The sequence below is a fragment of the Ascidiella aspersa genome, chromosome 5, assembly GCF_963924565.1.
Source record: "Ascidiella aspersa chromosome 5, kaAscAspe10.2, whole genome shotgun sequence".
Classification (NCBI taxonomy): Eukaryota; Metazoa; Chordata; class Ascidiacea; order Phlebobranchia; family Ascidiidae; genus Ascidiella; species Ascidiella aspersa.
The window spans coordinates 9415595-9423094 of record NC_139451.1 but is presented as its reverse complement, the minus strand read 5'-3'; the positions used below and the strand labels follow the sequence as shown (position 1 = coordinate 9423094).

Genomic DNA, 7500 nt, shown 5'->3' with positions numbered 1-7500 from the left:
GAACGAAATTTTAACGGAGAGAAGCCTTCGGGTTTCGCATCGACCGAGCGACGGCGCCGCATCAGCGGCGCCTCCTTCGTCGGCCTTTCGGGGCTACGCTAAAGTAGCTACCTGGTTGATCCTGCCAGTAGTCATATGCTTGTCTCAAAGATTAAGCCATGCAAGTCTAAGTACGAGCTCTCGTACAGTGAAACTGCGAATGGCTCATTAAATCAGTTATGGTTCATTTGATCGTACGTTTTACGTGGTTAACTGTGGAAATGCTAGAGCTAATACATGCGTGAAGCGCCGACCTCGCGGGAGGCGTGCTTTTATCAGACCAAAAACCGACCGGGCTTCGGCCCGCAACCTTTGGTGACTCTGGATAACTTTGCGGATCGCACGGTCTCGCACCGGCGACGGATCATTCAAGTGTCTGCCCTATCAACTTTCGTCGGTACGGTACTGGCCTACCGAGGTTCTTACGGGTAACGGAGAATCAGGGTTCGATTCCGGAGAGGGAGCCTGAGAAACGGCTACCACATCCAAGGAAGGCAGCAGGCGCGCAAATTACCCATTCCCGACGCGGGGAGGTAGTGACGAAAAATAACAATACAGGACTCTAAACGAGGCCCTGTAATTGGAATGAGTACACTTTAAAACCTTTAACGAGTATCCATTGGAGGGCAAGTCTGGTGCCAGCAGCCGCGGTAATTCCAGCTCCAAAAGTGTATATTTAAGTTGTTGCGGTTAAAAAGCTCGTAGTTGGATTTTGGGCGCAGGCGGCCGGTCCGTCGCAAGGCGTGTACTGGCCGTCCTGGCCTCACCTCCGGTTCTCCGCCGGTGCCCTTGACTGAGTGTCGGCGGCGGCCGGAACGTTTACTTTGAAAAAATTAGAGTGTTCAAAGCAGGCGATTCGCCTGAATAATGGTGCATGGAATAATGGAATAGGACCTCGGTTCTATTTTGTTGGTTTTCGGAGCGCGAGGTAATGATTAAGAGGGACAGACGGGGGCATTCGTACTGTGCCGTTAGAGGTGAAATTCTTGGATCGGCGCAAGACGAACGACTGCGAAAGCATTTGCCAAGAATGTTTTCTTTAATCAAGAGCGAAAGTCAGAGGTTCGAAGACGATCAGATACCGTCCTAGTTCTGACTATAAACGATGCCAACTAGCGATCGGGGGGCGTTAGTTTTACGACCTCTCCGGCAGCTTGCGGGAAACCAAAGTCTTTGGGTTCCGGGGGAAGTATGGTTGCAAAGCTGAAACTTAAAGGAATTGACGGAAGGGCACCACCAGGAGTGGAGCCTGCGGCTTAATTTGACTCAACACGGGAAATCTCACCCGGCCCGGACACAGTGAGGATTGACAGATTGAGAGCTCTTTCTTGATTCTGTGGGTGGTGGTGCATGGCCGTTCTTAGTTGGTGGAGCGATTTGTCTGGTTAATTCCGATAACGAACGAGACTCTGGCTTGCTAACTAGTTACGCGACCCAATCGGTCGGCGTCTAACTTCTTAGAGGGACTAGTGGCGTTTAGCCACACGAGATTGAGCAATAACAGGTCTGTGATGCCCTTAGATGTTCGGGGCCGCACGCGCGCTACACTGACCGGATCAGCATGTGCTCGCCTTGGCCGACAGGTCTGGGTAACCCGCTGAACCCCGGTCGTGCTAGGGATAGGGAATTGCAATTATTTCCCTTGAACGAGGAATTCCCAGTAAGCGCGAGTCATTAGCTCGCGTTGATTACGTCCCTGCCCTTTGTACACACCGCCCGTCGCTACTACCGATTGAATGGTTTAGTGAGGTCCTCCGATTGGACCTGGCGCGGCCGGCAACGGTCGAGCCGGCGTCCGAGAAGACGATCTAACTTGATCATTTAGAGGAAGTAAAAGTCGTAACAAGGTTTCCGTAGGTGAACCTGCGGAAGGATCATTAACGGTCTCGCAAACGCTTCGGCGAACGCGAAACTCGGACAAGCGAGAGAAAAAGTCTTTGCTACCCGGCGCCCGACCCGCGAGGAGCGGCGCGCCGGCCGGCGATTCGGTCACCCGGTAATGTTTGCGCGTCGAGTGCCGCGGTGCCGCGCGCTCCGGCTTCAAGCGTCGGCCTGGCCGACCGCTCGGCGCGGTCTATTTTGTCAACAATCGTGGATGGCTCTTGGCGGTGGATCACTCGGCTCGTGAGTCGATGAAGGACGCAGCTAGCTGCGTGAATTAGTGTGAATTGCAGGACACATTGAGCATCGACGTTCTGAACGCAAATTGCGGCCTCGGGTCAATCCCGGGGCCGCGCCCGCCTCAGGGTCGCGTTGCAAACGTTCCGCGCGGGGATTTCTCCGCGCGGCTGCTGCGGCGTCGGACGCGCGAGCGCCCGTCCCGCTCAAGACAGCACGGCACGATGCGCGACGATCGCGACCAGAATCCCGCGCGGCGGCGGCGAGTCGACCTCGAAGAGGCCAACGGCTGGCGGCTCAAGGGCGGGAATCGAGGTGCGCGGCGGCGCGCGGCGCCGACGGCGAGCGCGGAACGGGAAGAATAGTCCCGGTCCTTACTTTCGGCCTGAGGTCGGACGAGGCTACCCGCTGAATTTAAGCATATTACTAAGCGGAGGAAAAGAAACTAACGAGGATTCCCTCAGTAACGGCGAGTGAAGCGGGATGTGCCCATCGCCGAATCCGCTCGCTTTTGGAGTGCGCGGAATTGTGGCGTACGGAATTCGTCACGGCGCGCTTCGCCGGTCGCCCGCGTCCTTCTGATCGAGGCCTTTTCCCAGAGCGGGTGTCAGGCCCATGGCGGCGACAGGCGGGCGCGCTACGGCGTCTTCCCAGAGTCGGGTTGTTTGGGAATGCAGCCCAAAGCGGGTGGTAAACTCCATCTAAGGCTAAATACGGTCACGAGACCGATAGCGAACAAGTACCGTGAGGGAAAGTTGAAAAGCACTTTGAAGAGAGAGTTAAAGAGTACGTGAAACCGTCGAGAGGCAAACGGGAGGGCCTGTCGGGTCGCCCGGTCGCTTTCAGCCGGCCCCCTGTCGGCGACGTTGTCGTGCGGACCCTCACGGGCCGCCGGCGGCGCCGCCCGATCGGGGACCAGCGCACTAGCGCCGGGCGAAGGCCGCGACCGTCTGGACGGCGGCGAGAAGGCCGCGCGCAAGGTAACCCGGCCTCGGTCGGGTACTATAGGCGCGCGTGTCCGTCGGCCCGCCGTTCGGGCGAGGAGAGATCGCCGCGTCTGCCCTTCGGGGCCGAGCGCCCGGTGCCGGCTGGGGCGTCGTGGGTCGGGGACTGTTCTCAGTGCCCAGCCTCTTCGTCTCGGTCGCGCTTCCGGTGTCGTTTCGCGAGGCGCACGGGGTCCGCGGCTGAAGTCAGCCACCTTCCCGACCCGTCTTGAAACACGGACCAAGGAGTCTAACGTGAGCGCGAGCCACGGGGCAGTACGAAACCCATGGGCGCAGTGAAAGTGAATGTCGGCGCGGTCCGGCGGAGGTGAGACGTCGTCGTTCGCGGCGGCCGCATCACCGGCCGATCTCGTCCGCTTTGCCGGAGAGGTCGAGCGAGAGCGTTCGCGTTGGGACCCGAAAGATGGTGAACTATGCCTGAAGAGGTTGAAGCCAGAGAAAACTCTGGTGGAGGACCGTAGCGATTCTGACGTGCAAATCGATCGTCAAATTTGGGTATAGGGGCGAAAGACTAATCGAACCGTCTAGTAGCTGGTTCCCTCCGAAGTTTCCCTCAGGATAGCTGGCGCTCTGTCGCAGTTTTATCTGGTAAAGCGAATGATTAGAGGCCTTGGGGACGAAACGTCCTCAACCTATTCTCAAACTTTAAATTGGTAAGAAGCCCGACTCGCTTAATTGGAGCCGGGCATGGAATGCGAGTGCCAAGTGGGCCACTCTTGGTAAGCAGGACTGGCGATGCGGGATGAACCGAACGCCGGGTTAAGGCGCCCGACGCGACGCTCATCAGAGCCCACAAAAGGTGTTGGTTGATCTAGACAGCAGGACGGTGGCCATGGAAGTCGGAATCCGCTAAGGAGTGTGTAACAACTCACCTGCCGAATCAATCAGCCCTGAAAATGGATGGCGCTGGAGCGTCGGGCCTATACCCGGCCGTCGCGGCGGTACGAGCACACCGGTGCGCTAGGCCGCGACGAGTAGGAGGGCCGCGGCGGCGTGCGTCGAAGCCTAGGGCGCGAGCCCGGGTGGAGCAGCCGTCGGTGCAGATCTTGGTGGTAGTAGCAAATATTCAAATGAGAACTTTGAAGGCCGAAGTGGAGAAGGGTTCCATGTGAACAGCAGTTGAACATGGGTCAGTCGATCCTAAGGAATAGGCGAATGCCGTTCTGAAGCGGGGCGATGCTCGTCGTTGCCCCGGCGGACCGAAAGGGAATCGGGTTAATATTCCCGAACCTCGACGCGGAGATCGGCGCTTCGGCGCCTGGTGCGGCAACGCAAGCGAACTCGGAAACGTCGGCGTGGGTCCCGGGAAGAGTTCTCTTTTCTTGGTAAGGGTGCGGCGACCCTGGAATCGGTTTGCCCGGAGATAGGGACATGGGCCCCGCAAAGCACCACGTCTCTTGTGGTGTCCGGTGCGCTCGCGTCGACCCGTGAAAATCCGAGGGAGATGGTGTAAGTTTCGTGCGAGGTCGTACCCATATCCGCAGCAGGTCTCCGAGGTGAACAGCCTCTGGCCGATAGAACAATGTAGGTAAGGGAAGTCGGCAAACTAGATCCGTAACTTCGGGAAAAGGATTGGCTCTAAGGGCCGGGTCGGTCGGGCTGAGGCACGAAGCGGGCGACGGGACTGTACCGGACACTTTTTTGCCGCGCGGCGGGCCTTTCCACGTTCACATAGAGGGCAGGTCTTTATTTTTTTGTTCCTGTCCTTTACAATTTTTTTTTCGCGCACTCGGGCTTTAGCATATTTCCGCCCAGCGAGCAAGAGCATATTTAGGCCGCGGGAGCATGAGCCTGTTTAGGCCGAGCGCGAGCAAGAGCCTATTTAGGCTGCGCGAGCATTGAGTACATTTCGGCCGCGGGAGCATGAGCCTGTTTAGGCCGCGCGAGCTTTGAATATATGTCGGCCGCGCGAACATTGAACATATTTCGGCCGCGCGCGCGAGCAAGAGCCTGTATAGGCCGCGCGAGTATTGAGTACATTTCGGCCGCGCGAGCAAGAGCCTGTATAGGCCGCGCGAGTATTGAGTACATTTCGGCCGCGCGACCTTGAGCCTGTTTAGGCCGCGCGAGCGTGTGATATGCCTCGCAATAGTTCAACACCTGGCGCAATCGTGCACCTTTTTTTTACGTTAGAATTTCAAACGGAAGACCCCAGGGACAACACTCATCTTTGCTATACTTGTGGGAGCTGACAAGCTTCGACAAGTAAAGAATCGGTGAAAAGGCGATTGGCTCGCTGGGCAGATGTTGCTGCTGCGCGAAGAGCCGAGTGTCAGTTTGTCGGGTTCTGAGCGGTCGCTTCGGCGAAGTTGTCTGGCGTGCGTTGCGCTCGCGCCGGTGTTGGCGACGTGGCGGTCGAAAGGCCTGCCGACGAAGTCTTACTCCGGCGGGTGCGACGGGCGGTGACGGTTTTCTGAGTTCGGGCAGCCGAGCAAAGAACGAAATTTTAACGGAGAAGCCTTCGGGTTTCGCATCGACCGAGCGACGGCGCCGCATCAGCGGCGCCTCCTTCGTCGGCCTTTCGGGGCTACGCTAAAGTAGCTACCTGGTTGATCCTGCCAGTAGTCATATGCTTGTCTCAAAGATTAAGCCATGCAAGTCTAAGTACGAGCTCTCGTACAGTGAAACTGCGAATGGCTCATTAAATCAGTTATGGTTCATTTGATCGTACGTTTTACGTGGTTAACTGTGGAAATGCTAGAGCTAATACATGCGTGAAGCGCCGACCTCGCGGGAGGCGTGCTTTTATCAGACCAAAAACCGACCGGGCTTCGGCCCGCAACCTTTGGTGACTCTGGATAACTTTGCGGATCGCACTGTCTCGCACCGGCGACGGATCATTCAAGTGTCTGCCCTATCAACTTTCGTCGGTACGGTACTGGCCTACCGAGGTTCTTACGGGTAACGGAGAATCAGGGTTCGATTCCGGAGAGGGAGCCTGAGAAACGGCTACCACATCCAAGGAAGGCAGCAGGCGCGCAAATTACCCATTCCCGACGCGGGGAGGTAGTGACGAAAAATAACAATACAGGACTCTAAACGAGGCCCTGTAATTGGAATGAGTACACTTTAAAACCTTTAACGAGTATCCATTGGAGGGCAAGTCTGGTGCCAGCAGCCGCGGTAATTCCAGCTCCAAAAGTGTATATTTAAGTTGTTGCGGTTAAAAAGCTCGTAGTTGGATTTTGGGCGCAGGCGGCCGGTCCGTCGCAAGGCGTGTACTGGCCGTCCTGGCCTCACCTCCGGTTCTCCGCCGGTGCCCTTGACTGAGTGTCGGCGGCGGCCGGAACGTTTACTTTGAAAAAATTAGAGTGTTCAAAGCAGGCGATTCGCCTGAATAATGGTGCATGGAATAATGGAATAGGACCTCGGTTCTATTTTGTTGGTTTTCGGAGCGCGAGGTAATGATTAAGAGGGACAGGTTCTGACTATAAACGATGCCAACTAGCGATCGGGGGGCGTTAGTTTTACGACCTCTCCGGCAGCTTGCGGGAAACCAAAGTCTTTGGGTTCCGGGGGAAGTATGGTTGCAAAGCTGAAACTTAAAGGAATTGACGGAAGGGCACCACCAGGAGTGGAGCCTGCGGCTTAATTTGACTCAACACGGGAAATCTCACCCGGCCCGGACACAGTGAGGATTGACAGATTGAGAGCTCTTTCTTGATTCTGTGGGTGGTGGTGCATGGCCGTTCTTAGTTGGTGGAGCGATTTGTCTGGTTAATTCCGATAACGAACGAGACTCTGGCTTGCTAACTAGTTACGCGACCCAATCGGTCGGCGTCTAACTTCTTAGAGGGACTAGTGGCGTTTAGCCACACGAGATTGAGCAATAACAGGTCTGTGATGCCCTTAGATGTTCGGGGCCGCACGCGCGCTACACTGACCGGATCAGCATGTGCTCGCCTTGGCCGACAGGTCTGGGTAACCCGCTGAACCCCGGTCGTGCTAGGGATAGGGAATTGCAATTATTTCCCTTGAACGAGGAATTCCCAGTAAGCGCGAGTCATTAGCTCGCGTTGATTACGTCCCTGCCCTTTGTACACACCGCCCGTCGCTACTACCGATTGAATGGTTTAGTGAGGTCCTCCGATTGGACCTGGCGCGGCCGGCAACGGTCGAGCCGGCGTCCGAGAAGACGATCTAACTTGATCATTTAGAGGAAGTAAAAGTCGTAACAAGGTTTCCGTAGGTGAACCTGCGGAAGGATCATTAACGGTCTCGCAAACGCTTCGGCGAACGCGAAACTCGGACAAGCGAGAGAAAAAGTCTTTGCTACCCGGCGCCCGACCCGCGAGGAGCGGCGCGCCGGCCGGCGATTCGGTCACCCGGTAATGTTTGC

At 56.6% G+C, this 7500-nt stretch overlaps 2 non-coding genes and 2 pseudogenes across 2 annotated transcripts; all 4 read left to right on the top strand.

Annotated features, from left to right (window-relative positions):
* The first annotated feature begins 108 nt into the window (after positions 1–108).
* Positions 109–1919, top strand: LOC146142770 (small subunit ribosomal RNA). The gene has a single exon (XR_014500190.1). It is a non-coding gene; the product is annotated as a small subunit ribosomal RNA (ribosomal RNA).
* A 217-nt stretch (positions 1920–2136) lies between these two features.
* Positions 2137–2290, top strand: LOC146142769 (5.8S ribosomal RNA). The gene has a single exon (XR_014500090.1). It is a non-coding gene; the product is annotated as a 5.8S ribosomal RNA (ribosomal RNA).
* A 271-nt stretch (positions 2291–2561) lies between these two features.
* On the top strand, positions 2562–4674 carry LOC146142768 (large subunit ribosomal RNA; annotated as a pseudogene).
* A 1029-nt stretch (positions 4675–5703) lies between these two features.
* On the top strand, positions 5704–7373 carry LOC146142767 (small subunit ribosomal RNA; annotated as a pseudogene).
* Positions 7374–7500: the final 127 nt, after the last annotated feature.